Source organism: Pseudopodoces humilis, chromosome 3 (genome assembly GCF_049639895.1).
Source record: "Pseudopodoces humilis isolate 2021_Gansu_Grassland_sample_001 chromosome 3, ASM4963989v1, whole genome shotgun sequence".
In the NCBI taxonomy this organism is placed as follows: Eukaryota; Metazoa; Chordata; class Aves; order Passeriformes; family Paridae; genus Pseudopodoces; species Pseudopodoces humilis.
The window spans coordinates 60562898-60576048 of record NC_142202.1 but is presented as its reverse complement, the minus strand read 5'-3'; the positions used below and the strand labels follow the sequence as shown (position 1 = coordinate 60576048).

General features: G+C 34.6%; 1 protein-coding gene across 5 annotated transcripts in view; it reads left to right on the top strand.

Moving 5' to 3' along the window:
- LAMA2 (laminin subunit alpha 2) overlaps positions 1-13151 on the top strand; it is a 336136-nt gene that overhangs the window by 164161 nt on the left and 158824 nt on the right. The gene's annotated exons all lie outside the window — the stretch shown is intronic.

The window sequence follows — 13151 nt, the reverse complement described above, 5'->3', positions numbered from 1 at the left end:
TTTGATGCTTTTTGGTACAATAATACAAAACTAACTGATATTACATTTGATGCCATTTTTTTTGAAGTATATTTAAAGGAAACTATTAACGGGAAATAATTTGTGATTTCAGATTTCAGAAGGATCTGAAAAGTGTGACTGACTGAGGCTTATTCAGGCTGCAGTCCTTATAAACTAAAAGTTTTATGAGGATCACTTACTGATGTCTTGAATGCTAAAGGAATCTGTAGATCTTAAATTTTTATTACAAACTAAATGCAAGATTTACAAAAACCTTTCACCATGTACAATTTCAGTAGTTCTTGGAAGATGTACTAAGACCAACCCTGTTCACATCTGTATATTTCAAAATACAACTTCTACATATTGCAAACAACAGGCCCTGATGTGTCTTTCTGAGCACTATTATTTGTACAGAAGGCTTGTGCACCTGAAGTTACACTTCACTGTGAAAAAGCATTTGAAAAAAAAAACAAATAACTTAAGCTAAAATATTTTAGAATCATGTTGAGAACGCACTGGAATTCCATGCACGTTGCACAGGACTGTGAAATTTTGCAATCTTTCTAAATATGCATAATTATTTTTTTTTCCTTAACAATGATTTGTTTAATGGTGTACACCAGGAGTTTTATGTACAAAATATATTGCCAGGTCAGGAAGGTGACACAAACATGAGATAGGCTGATGTGTGAATACACATGTGTGTTACATATGCCACATAGGGGCTGCATGCTTTTTTTGTTTCCCAAGCACAGCATACTTATATTTTAAAAATAAAACCTGATGACCTGTATGGATTTGGGCAGGCTTAATATGTAGCAATATGTTCCCATGCTGTTTCACACTCCATTCTTTCTTTTACCTAATATAAGAAGTTTAAATGTTTTGGTGTGAGTCTTAGCTACCTGCTTTCTGCTTGACATTCAGAAGCGGATTAATAAAAGATACTGACTATGAAATTCTTAGTAGACTCAAGTGGATACAGCAGTGCATTTGCAGTGAAAAGTAGTGAAAAGAGACTTGTTTCAAGTGTTAAGTAATGGTAATTCTTGCTCAATGACCTTGGACATTCATTCACTCCCCAGAGATTGTTAGGACTATCTTTAGCTCTTCAGAAGTGAGATATCAACACCTTAGTTGGCACTTAGTGCAGCAGGAAAAGAGATTCCCTGTTAGCAGAAATTTTCAGAAATCAATTAAGTTCATGGAGCTACAGCAGCTTCTATCAGCAGGAGATCAGTTCTGAAACAGCTATGAGAAAGTGAGAGCAGCTGCAGTGAGTCTGAGAAAAGGTCTGTGCGTCTCCAGCTGTGGCCAATACCACATGCATATGGATTCATGTAAGAATGCAGGCACACATCAATGCTGTCCTGCCCACCAACCCAGTATACTGCAATTTGCACTCATTTCCTGAACTAGAGAATGTTACAGTCCAGGCAAGAGAATGAAATGTTGAACAGATTAGAAAATAGACAGTTTTAAATAAAAGGTGATTTACTTATATAATTAAACCATAATTGGTAGTTAATGCTAGAGATTATGAAACAGTAACAAATGGCCCAGTACAGCTAGGGTGAGGGTGGGAAGAGACAGATGAAGAAACAGAATTCATACATTAATGAAGGACATGATAGCAGTGGAGGACTGAAAGATAGTGTTGGATCTAATCTCTGTCCATTCCAAACTTCAAACAATTGTAGATCTCAGAAATTTTGCAATGGCGGAGAGGCTAATTTTTCATATGACCAAGTGCAATAGGGTTTTAAACACACTGCTGAGTCAAATCAATGACTTGCAACCTGTAGAGAGATACTGTGGCAAAAATCACCACTGCCTGATTTTGTGTGATTAACTTGATAGATGAGCATTATTTAAATACAGATTAGCATTTTTAAAGGAGTTTATGATGTGTTCTTGCTGTGTCTGTAAACTTGTATAACTTTGTGTAGGTCAAAGTCTTCATTTAAGATACATTTTAGACAGCACTAAGTTAAGGTCCACATTTTTAATAACTTTTTTTCTCCTAATGCTAATGTAAAGTGATAGCTTTTTTATTCATAAGTTATCTTAGAGCTATAAAGTTAATAGTTGCTTTGTACTACACCATTTGCATTAAATCTGAGGCAGCATGAAACCCTGCTAAATATTAAAGAGTTTGAGATGGAAGCAGAAAATTTACATTGTTAGTCAAAACTTGGTTTATTAGGACCTAGCAGCCTGGCTTACATTAGAAATGGGGAGAAAATATATGTTGCCAACAGAAACAGGGAAGGAAGGAACATATTCAATTAAAGGAAATTTATGTAGGTATATAAATCACATTAATCACACTCAGAAGACCTTGCATTTATCTATTATATATGAACTTCTTGCAAGGGTTTATTATTTTGGAGTTTTATAGCTTTTTGTTACACCAAGAATTCAAAAGACATTCAAGGGAAGTTAAAAGTTGGTATCCTGGATAAAATACAAAATTAAGTTAAGGTTTTCCAAAGTCTTTGTTGAAATTCAGAATTACTTTTGAAAAGCCATTGAAACCAAGTGAATAATAATGAATAATAAAAAAATTCCTTGATTCTATTAGATTCAAGATTCATATACTGCTACTAATGTCTAAAGATCTTAGAGCATATGATGAAATTCTGAGATTTTACTGTTTAGGGTTTTAAAATTGCAATTACTTTTCAAACAATTACTTGCAATACCAAAACTCAGCATGATTTTCTCATTCTTCTTCTGGGCTTTGATGCACAAAGATAATGTCACTCTCCATTTTCCAAGGATAAAAATGAGCAAACATGAATAAATCAGTTGCTAGAAACTGATCTTACATTGAGAGAGATAACCAACTTAAACTGAGTTTTAGTAGTTTCTGTAAATAAAATTTTATTATTTGAGTATTATAGCTGTTTCACTTTATGTATGTTTATCCTGACATTAGAGTAGGGAGTGTTTTCTTATTTAGAAAATTGACATGAGAATTTTAACTGTGATCAAGAGGGATATTTCCAGAGAGATTCTGAAGCACCTGGAATGAGGATTTGTGTATCTTCTCCATTTAGGCTATCTCAAACACAGTGTGTTTGCTATATGCATAAAAACATGTACATTTTCCTGCACACACATAAACACAGACTCGTTCTTCTCTCAAGGTGAAACTGGTGGTCCTCCAAAACTTGTTCAGTGTTCTATATCTGAACTTTTGTCTCAACAAAAGACACAATTCCAACTTTTTAAAGGCTCTTTGGCCCTCATAAAAGGATATTGATGTGTCCAGGACTATATTGTCAACCCAAGCAAAAGAGAGTAAGACTTACTTTCTTTTGAGAATAAGAAAACATGGAGAACTGTGTTTATTTGAAGACAAATGGATATAAATGAAATTATAAGGACTAAGGCAGATATTTTAAGATATCTAAAAGGCAGCAGCTCTGTGAAGGGAAGGTATGGTGGTGGGTTAATGGTTGGACTTGATCTTTTAGGCTGAGTGAAGAAAAAGACTGCAGTCCAAGTTTTGGTTTTCAGTTAGTGATCTGTTGAAACATCAGTGTCCCCTTCCTTTAACTTGGTTGCTCTTCGATGATCGCTGTATGGATATTTTTTTCCTAGTAGCTATGCCAATGGCCTCCTCTGCATCCTTATGATTTTTCAGTCCTGAAAATAAGAGCTAAATTTGATTCAGGGAATTGTATGAAATATACTGGATCTATCCTTTCTTCTTTCATAATCAGAAAGAGTGAAGTTTGAAATAAATCTTTTTAAGAAAGGGAACTTCCAATCATCAAAGGTGAGTAGTATCTACCCCTGTTAAAGCAACCAGATATAATGTACACAGTGCCCATGAACTATAAGGTAAAGAATTTATTTTATAAGAAGTCTCCATTAAATTGAAAAGTGTCAGTAATTGAAGGGAAAGCAAGAAAGGAAGAGGGGATCTCTTTTAGCTAATAAGGTCAATAAGGTATATCTTCTGGAAAGATACAAAATATACAGTTAGATGAGTTAAATGACTAACATGGTCATGAAGAAGATAATTTTTCAGCATAAATAAGGGTTTTTTTTCACATTATTTTATTACTACGTGTGGATACTTACTCTGTGTTCATCATGTGCATTCATTATGATTGCTTTGGCTATCATTTATAGCTTGATTTAATATATTTATTCCCCAAGCTTGTGGGTGTTGTATTACTTTTTGGGTGCCTCTTATTTTTCAGAACATTAAAATGAAGTGTGCATAGGACAATACTCTCACATGGTTTTCATGCTCAATTTGTTGTGCACTATATTTTATAGCCAAAGATAAAGGAATTTCTGACATTTCAAAAAGTGAATTTGTGAAGGGAATAGGGGGTTTTCTTTGAAATATGTGACTTTCACCTATATCCACATAGCACTTTCTGTAAAAAAAACAATTGCAAAATATCTACATGATTAAGTGTCTGAAGTCAACAAGCCTGAGAACATTTAATCTCAGTAGAATTTTCCCTACCTGTGTGAATTCAAATTCATGTTATATTAATCACACTCTCTATGTTAACATACTTCACGGAACTGCAATGTTTTTTGATGATGAATCCTTCAAATGGGACTCTCTAGGACCATCATAGAGCTTATGCCTGTGTAAGATTGATGTTGATTCTTTCAGCACATGTAACCCTTGGGCAGTAGACTTGCCCTCTTTTTTTCTGACAGTTATTAATTCATCCAAAGCAAATTTTCTCCATCATTCTGCCTTTAAAGCAGAGGCAACTCATGAATGTAAGGGTCCTTTTTTCATTTTCTTCTCATAAAAGGTACAATATATAAATTAATAATTGGAAGAAAAGATACTGCTTCAAGCCTGTAAACAGAAGGCACTCTACTTGTAGGAACAAAGAAGTGGAAACCTATATAGTCTGCTGTAGAATAATGTATTTTTTCTGATCAGGATAATATATAGAGAATAATTTTTTTTTAATATTTTTTGTTTAAGGGAAAAAACAATAAAGGCATGTTAAAAATAGCACATGTGATTGCAGCAACCACAAAGTTCATACACCTGCATTATCCTTGCAATGGCTAAAGGATTTTTGTGTCACCACCCATTAAGGCAAATTGAAGTTGAAAGAGTAAATTCCTGTATGGAGGACTTATAAAGCTATGCCATTTCTGCTTTCTCAGTCTTGGGCATCAGTTCACGTCTTCACAGTCTTTCCTTTGCTCTCAAATCTCATTAGCTTGATTGCTCATCCTTCCTTCAGCCTTCTAAGAAGAAATGTAAGGGTTTTTTTTCACAGAAAATTATATCTAAGAAAGATAAAGACTTTGAACTTGAAGAAAAAAAAAATTGCCTGAAAAGATTTTCAGAAAGGACCTTTTTTTTAAGATTATTTGAAACAAGGTAGGTTTTTTTCTTACCCTTTAAAACAGCAGGACAATTTTGTAGTTTTCAAAGATGAGCTCATATCAAGTTTCATTTTCACAGTGTGCATATGTTACATTGTGTGTGCGTGTGCCTGCACACGAGCAGTGTTCCTATATATGAGCACATTGCCTCAAGTAATAATCATCTGTGGATTACCATGATGGTGATAACAAGCACAGAATTGCTTTCATGGGTACAATAAAGAATGGCATAATAGATTTTTATCTACAATATTTTTTTTAAAAAAAAATCTGTCTTAAAGCATATTTGTTAATTAAGTGCTGTCTGTACTGTTCTGAAATATCTTTGTTCCTTGAGTAAAACAGTATTAAAATTCAGGGTTTGTGTGATACGTACATACATTTAGTTACTGCTAACTAGTGTTCATTTCAATTAACATCAAACACAAATTTCTTTCTCTAAAAGAAAACATAGGTATTTTTCAAAACTATGTTGCTTCATTATGAGTAGGGTTAGCAGAAGAAAGGCTGCAAAAGTAGCAAGCCAGGAAAGTGGCCGTGAATTTAATCATGAGAAAGCATTGGCTCCAGAGGCAAAGTAATTCAAAATATGTTTTTTACTGACTGAAAATAGACAAAAATCACAGGATTCTGATTCACTGTTTTGTTTTCCCCTTTATCTGAAAGATGAAAGCAAAATGCAAGTTGTTGGGGTTCTATGATTAGTGTTGGTCAATTGTATTAAACAGAGACAAGTTTATACACATCTATATCTTTTTTTAATACTCAAATATTTATTCCTACTGCTTTTGTTTTGATGTGTGATCCTTAGAGGTCTCCATGATACACAGAAAATACTAAATAAGAATATGTTATTGTTGCACTTATTATATCAAATCAAGGCACCTCTGAAAAGCAGATATTTGGCTTTGCAGAGCCTTGCATTTTTCTTAGAAAAGAAATAATTTTTTCAGAATATTGATTTCTTTGCATTTTATTTCATTCAAAATCTCCCACTTAGAAACACTGGCAGTTATTAAAAGCAGTATATACTTCCTGTCAGAATAATTTTGCCCAACAGATACTCCAGTTACAAAACTCCTTCATGCTTGAAACATTATGATATATTTCAGTTTCTTAAAGGATCCCAAAGTGCTTCTTATGTCATACTTTGCTTTGAATTACTAGTGCAGCCATCACTGTGGTGCAGTATTGTCAATAGTAATATTGCAAACCATTTAAGTAGAAGGAGATAGGAAAGTAACCTTTGGCTGGCTATAAGTGAAAGCGTTTTTTTTTTCCCATTTTCTTTCATGACAGACTTTAGATATAACATTCCTTGGCTGTTTTGCTTGGTGCTTTACAAACATGGAAACAAAAGAAAGCCTGAAATCAAGAATACTTCTAGTCTAACTTGGTGAACTGTACTAACGGTTGTGCCACTTGATGGCACTTGGAGATGTAATTTAGTGGTGAACAAGGTGGGCTGGTTTGACTCAATTATCTTCAAGTTCTTTTTCAACCTTAATGATTCTGTGATTCTAACTAAGACACAGAATTTAACTATTTATTTCTGCTGCATACACTGTTTAAGCTTTTTTCAGTAGAAAGTAAGCACTTGAGGAGGCATCCATGGATTTTCACTTAAAGATCATCATGAAGTGAGATGTCCTCAACAATATCACATGCAAAAAATTTGGACCTGAACAGTTGCTCTTGTTTTATAGTCCTGCATTTTTGTGTTTAATAATCCTTGCATGCTGGGATTTTGTTGCCATAGAAATATGAGCTTTTAGTTTTGAAAAATTATGCAGATTTTTTTACTTGTTTAAATATGCACGAAGGAGTACAGAGAAAGGAGGGGAAGGGTCGGTTCTTGTGTTTTAATGGAACTGGACTTTGACATAAATGTTCTAATTAGTCATTCATTCTACTATTAAAGCAAGTCATTTATTGATATTACTACTGTAATTACAGTTTGCCCCTTTGGAACCACAGACCATGGAAGTGGGAGACTAACATTTAATCAGTAAAATTAAGAATTACTTTCAATTATGAGACTGTTGACAGCTACAAGACCAGCAGTAAACAGTTTTTATTTGGAAACTTTTGATGAGGATATGTTACTTAGAAACATGTCTCAGAGTTGATGCTCAAATAGTGAATTTGATTACAATATCCCTAGTAGTCTGAAACATCTTCACAATTGGATAAAAAGTGATTCTTGATTCTTGGTGATTCCAAGTGATTCTTGATTTACAGATTTACCCAGATTTACACCATTTATCACTCTGGCCTGCTAAATTGGTGCTTATAGTAATCAGAGCAGCAGTTTCAGCAGCTGTTGAGTTTGTATTAACTGGTTTGTTTGGTTTTGTTTTTTTCTTTTCCTTCAGTTTAACTGTATTCAGTCAGGGGAAAATGTCTGCAACTGTGATGACATACAAGGTTAATTTCTTTAAGTATCCTCCTATCATGCGTGCTTGACATACAGGGTCGCAGTTTCTGGTATATTTTTGCTAGATTGGTAGACTTCCGAAGAGATTTACCTGCCACCACAGTAACAGACACGGGCAATAATTGTACATGAATTAGGTTCATCACTGCTGGAAGAATATGCCCCTGTTTTGTATTTTTGAGTCGTTGATCTAGTTACAGCAGTTTGGGGAACAGTGGTTGGGAAGGCACAGTCAAGATCATATGGAAAGCAAAGAAAAAGGAAGTGAGTAACTATATTAAGTTTGTGTGCTGTGGTTGCTGTGATTAAGTAACTGTAACAAAGTAATCATATATTTTAAATTTTGTAACAGTTTATCATTAGAAAGTGGTTGACCAGAGAGTTCTGTTTCTCTTCTGGAGTGAGAGGAAATGGCAGCTGGGAATTATGGTAGAGATTTGAGAATTTGTAGACTAAATGTCAACATTCATAAATACGTTTCAGGAGACAGTGTATAATCTTACTGTGAAAATTTTTCAATCAGTCAATGATTGCATTAATTTTTTCAGTGGTAAGTTCAGAGCAACTACTCAACATAAGTAGGAGTGGTAGCAGAGGGCTCACAGGAGAGTTGATGTTATTCAGTTCCCATCTTCCTTAGGAACTGAGATTTATTCCATTTTTCATTTTATTGTTCCATGATATAATTGAATGTTTATATATATTATATATTGTATATATATATATATATTAAACACAATGAGCAGTTGCATTTTATTTTGAAATCCAAATAATACAGTGTAGTTCATCCAGGGAGGAAGAGAACTGGTCTTATGAAATTAAACCTTTAATGCAGTATCTCAGTAATAGACTGCACTGAGTTTATGGATATAATTTTGAAAAATATAAGAAGTTTATTATTGATTTTTTAAAAATTTTTCCCATTTAAATGCTTCTTAGCAGATATATTGAATTAAAGGAATTGTGTGATATTTTGATTGGTCTAAATTGTTTGTGATAAACTATTTTAAATATGAAGGCCCTGTAAATAGGCATCAGATTGTCATGTTTAGGATGGCAGACACTATCAATTGATATTGATAATTATCAATATCAATAATTGATATTATCAGTATCAAATGATATTTATAATTATAAATGATAAATAATATATATTATGGTATGCCACTATATCATAATTACACCTTGAACTTCTGGAGCAAGAAAAAATAGGCACCAGGATCAAAAATCAAAAAGGTTTAAGTTGTCTGGTTACACTTGATCTACTGATATTCTAGCAAAAGCAAGAGATACTTTGAAGGGATGATTAAGGAGATACTAGATTTTAATGTTTTCCCCTGTTGGTGTTCTTTCTTCCCTCATGTTTCCATTGTGTTTGAATCTGAATACGCAGTTTATCTCTGATAGGTAACGGGTATTCTTTCTATAACCAAGGGATCAGATGCTGTAAAAGTCTTTGCTTAGTTAAGATTAATAAGTGTTCTGGAAGGGCCTCAGTTGCTCAGGGGCAGAGTGTGAAATAGGGAAGAGACATGGTCAAGGTACATAAGAAATACAATTTGGCAGAGTTTTTTTTGCTCCTTATGAGTTGTGCTTACTCTTTGAACAGGTGTTATTTGTCTCCTAAGCACAAAACTTTGACTTAGGGAGGAAAAAGTAAACCCACAGATTTGATGGTTCTTTCCATTGCTGGGAAAACTTTAAATATTAAGATTTATTGTGAATGTGTTTTTCCATTGTCCAATGAAACTACATATTCACAATATTTGGGAATAAAACTCCTTATAATAGGAATTTGAATAAAGCTCCTTCTTCTTTTACTCAATTCTGCTTTAATGTAGGATCAGCAGAGGAAATACTAAAAGTGAAAGAGCCTGTATCATAATATTCTGGATAAGATTCCAGGAAAGGATGACTTAGAAATCTTGGCTGTTAGACTGGTCTCTTTGAAGAAATTGAAGATGACAGTGAATGGTTTGGAATTCCCAGTTTTCCCTTTCAATGGTTCAATATTGTAGATAAATTCTCACAGAAAGCAATTGAACCAATCATTGATAAGTAGTCAGGTTACTTTATTTAAATGTATTCCGTCACTTGGTCTACTTCTCTGGAAGCAGTATTCTGAAAAACTAAAAATAAGTAGAATGTAGCATCAAGTTATACAGAAGAATTTTGAGTGTACTTAAGCATGGAAACTAGGATTGTGAACTAGCTGGCATAGAGTTGGCGAACTTTAGATGGCAGAGAGCTTGGGAAACAGTCCATTCTTTCAGGGAAAAACTTTAACTTCCCTATGGAGAAAACTGAGTTTTTCTTAAAGCTAGCCGGAGCTGTACTGTCATTCAAATAAAACATGATTATTCTGCTCCCTGCTTTATCTGAAATATTGCTCTAATGCCTCAGAAGAGCTTTTATATCCTATCTAAATTCAATCTGTCTAAGAGAGGAGAGTCTATTTAATCTCTAATTGGATCTGGAGTAGAACTAACACATGCAATCTTTACTGAGAGCTATTACTAAATGAAGAAAGGTTTGACGTCTTCTTGGTGATGGTTCTATTGGAATTCTTTTCTTGTCCCTGCTTTGCCTCACACTACAACTAGGTCGAAGACTGGATCAGCAAAATCCAATTAAATGTCATAAATTTACAGCTGGTACTTTTTCATAAAGAAGATAATAATCCAGATGAGAGCTGAATTACCAGTGCAATATTTCCTTCAACACAAGTAAATTAAGTGAGAAAAAGCAGCCCTTGGTCCATTCCCCTCTACACTGAGTGGGCTTCTAGGAGAACACGTGTGCACTTAGCCATCAGTTAAGGTGGTACATTGCTCAGTGGCTCATCAAATTATATCAAAACTACTTAGGTGCTGATGAGTTGTGGACTAACTTTGTCACCACAAATAAACTGGGAAAAATCTTATTTTATTTAAAGGATTTCCTTCACATGGATAGTGCTGATATTCTGTTGGCAGATATCTCTACGTTTGCTGAAATTCTTGTCATAAAATAAATGTGTACCTAGAGAGTTTGTGAAGGTGAAAGAGTCCAAATATGCTTCAACTTTTTATTTCAGCTGTATTCCATGGAAATTCAAGAAGGCTAGCAGGGAATATTAAACTGTGTATCTTATGATTCCATTACCTTCAAGCATAGTATCAAGTGGTAGATGGTGCCATAGGAATATGGCAGAGCCACTGGAAGACTGGGTAAATATCTGTGTAATTTCTCATAATCATGGCAACAAACAAATAACATTTGCAGGTGTATCAGGAATCAAGTGGGGTGTTTGTTTGTTTTGTGGATGTCTTCCAAAGAAAACATTTCTTAGAAGTTACTTAGAAATGGAAATGTTCTGCCCATTCATATTTGTAGCCTTTGCACTTTTTTTTCCCATTTTAAAATTTTCCTGGTAATGTTTGTTCATTTGGCATAATTCTAATTGTATGATCATGTATATAATCATGTAATAGCAAGCAGAATTCATGTTTTTCTAAGTCCTTTTACCTTTCTACAGATGTATTGTAGCAATATTGGTCTAATAAAAACATTAATTCTTGTCTCTCTGATACAATATGTCAATGACTTATTTCTGCCACGGCCACTAGCAGTGAAGAGGGAAAAGATAGTTCAACTTCTTGGCATTTGTTGGAGCTTAAGGTGGGGTTTACTGGTGGACTTGGCAGTGTTGGATTAATGGTTGGACTTGAGGATCTTAGAGTTCTTTTCCAACATAAATGAGTCTTATGGTTCTATGATGCCTTTTTATTTCACTGATTTTGAAAATCTGGTATTGTATGAGTATTGGTCTAAATCTAGTCTAATGCAATAATATAGTTTTGGTTTTGAAGGTGTTGTGTTCTCTTGGATTAGGCCTGACATCCAAGCCCTTATTAGCTAAATCCATTGTTGTATGGATTTTACTACCAAACATCTGAGCAAGGTGTACTTGTTGTATTTCAATAATACACTTAGTGCATAATTGTTTATTCATTTTCAAAACTTTGTCTTCCAAGTTGCTTTTTAAATATAAACACAAAGTTGAATGATTTGAAGGTCATCCATTGGTGGGGTCACCGTGGTGCTAACCACTTTCCATTGACTCTGTGGAGGACTTATTTCAGTTGCCTAGATGTAACCATGTGGAGCCATATCAGATGCCCCAGTTCGTATTTAGATGCTTTAATCACAAACTGAGTCTCTTCTTAACTGACAGAAGAACATTTTTCTGCTTAATGAGATAAGGGATTGTAATCAGCACCCTGTTTAATGGAGATAGCTCCTAACCTTCTGAAGTTACATTTGGCAGATGTTCAGAAGAAATGAGGCAGCCCCCAGTGCAGTGGACTAAGTGCTAAACCTTTACAGGCAGAGTTACAAGAGGCATTGGAGAGGCAGAGTGTGACTCTTCATGCAGTAAATCAAGAACAAGATGGAATATAAATCTGTGTAAGAAGGAGATATACTCCAGGGACATTAACAGGAGAGATCCTAACAGCTTGCCTTGGGAAAGAATTGGCAGCAGATTCACTAAATTCAGGAAGAGAAAGACTTGTAAAGTTTGATTTCCATATAAAGAAGTGCAAGCTTTCCTCATCTCTAGCCTTGCTAATATTTGTAGAAATGTTTGTTTTCAGTGCTGAAAGTATTTGTGGTTTACTTCACTTATCTTGGCTTGAAAGTAATTTTAGTGGGATAAGCATATAACATCAAAACATGCTTTGCACAGGTAATACTGAGTGCTTCCTCCTACCCCTCATCTCTTTTGCTGTTGGGCATGAGCATTTGTTCACAGGAAAGGAACCATCTTTTCTGCTTGAGTTTTGGTTGACCCTCTGTTAGGGTGCTGTAAAAAAGTCTCATCTGCTCTCTGGTTTTATCCCTAAGAGCAGGTAACATGATAGTACAGCACAGTTAACAGTGAACAATTGCAAAAAGCCCCAAAAATTTATCTGCCAGACACTTCTTGGATTAGAGCTAAGATTGCTGTGATTTCTCTCTCCTATGCTTGTTATTTCCTGGGGGGTCTGCCACTTTTCTTGAATGCGTGGATTCTGCCTCCAAAACTGGGAAGAAATATTTGATGCATTAATCTAAAAACAGGTGGGAGAGACAACGGAAATTCTATGGAACTTCCTTGACGTTTTAGGCAGCTATTCTTATCTAAACAATACATGCCTTTGTCACCAGCAAGCCAAACTTTTATGCCCTGTTCTCTTGGGTGTTGATGGTCTCAGATGACAGTCGTTGAAGCAGAACTCTGAGTCTTTGGGTGATACAGAGAAAAATGTGAAAGTGGAAGGATCTCATGAGTGCCCAATTT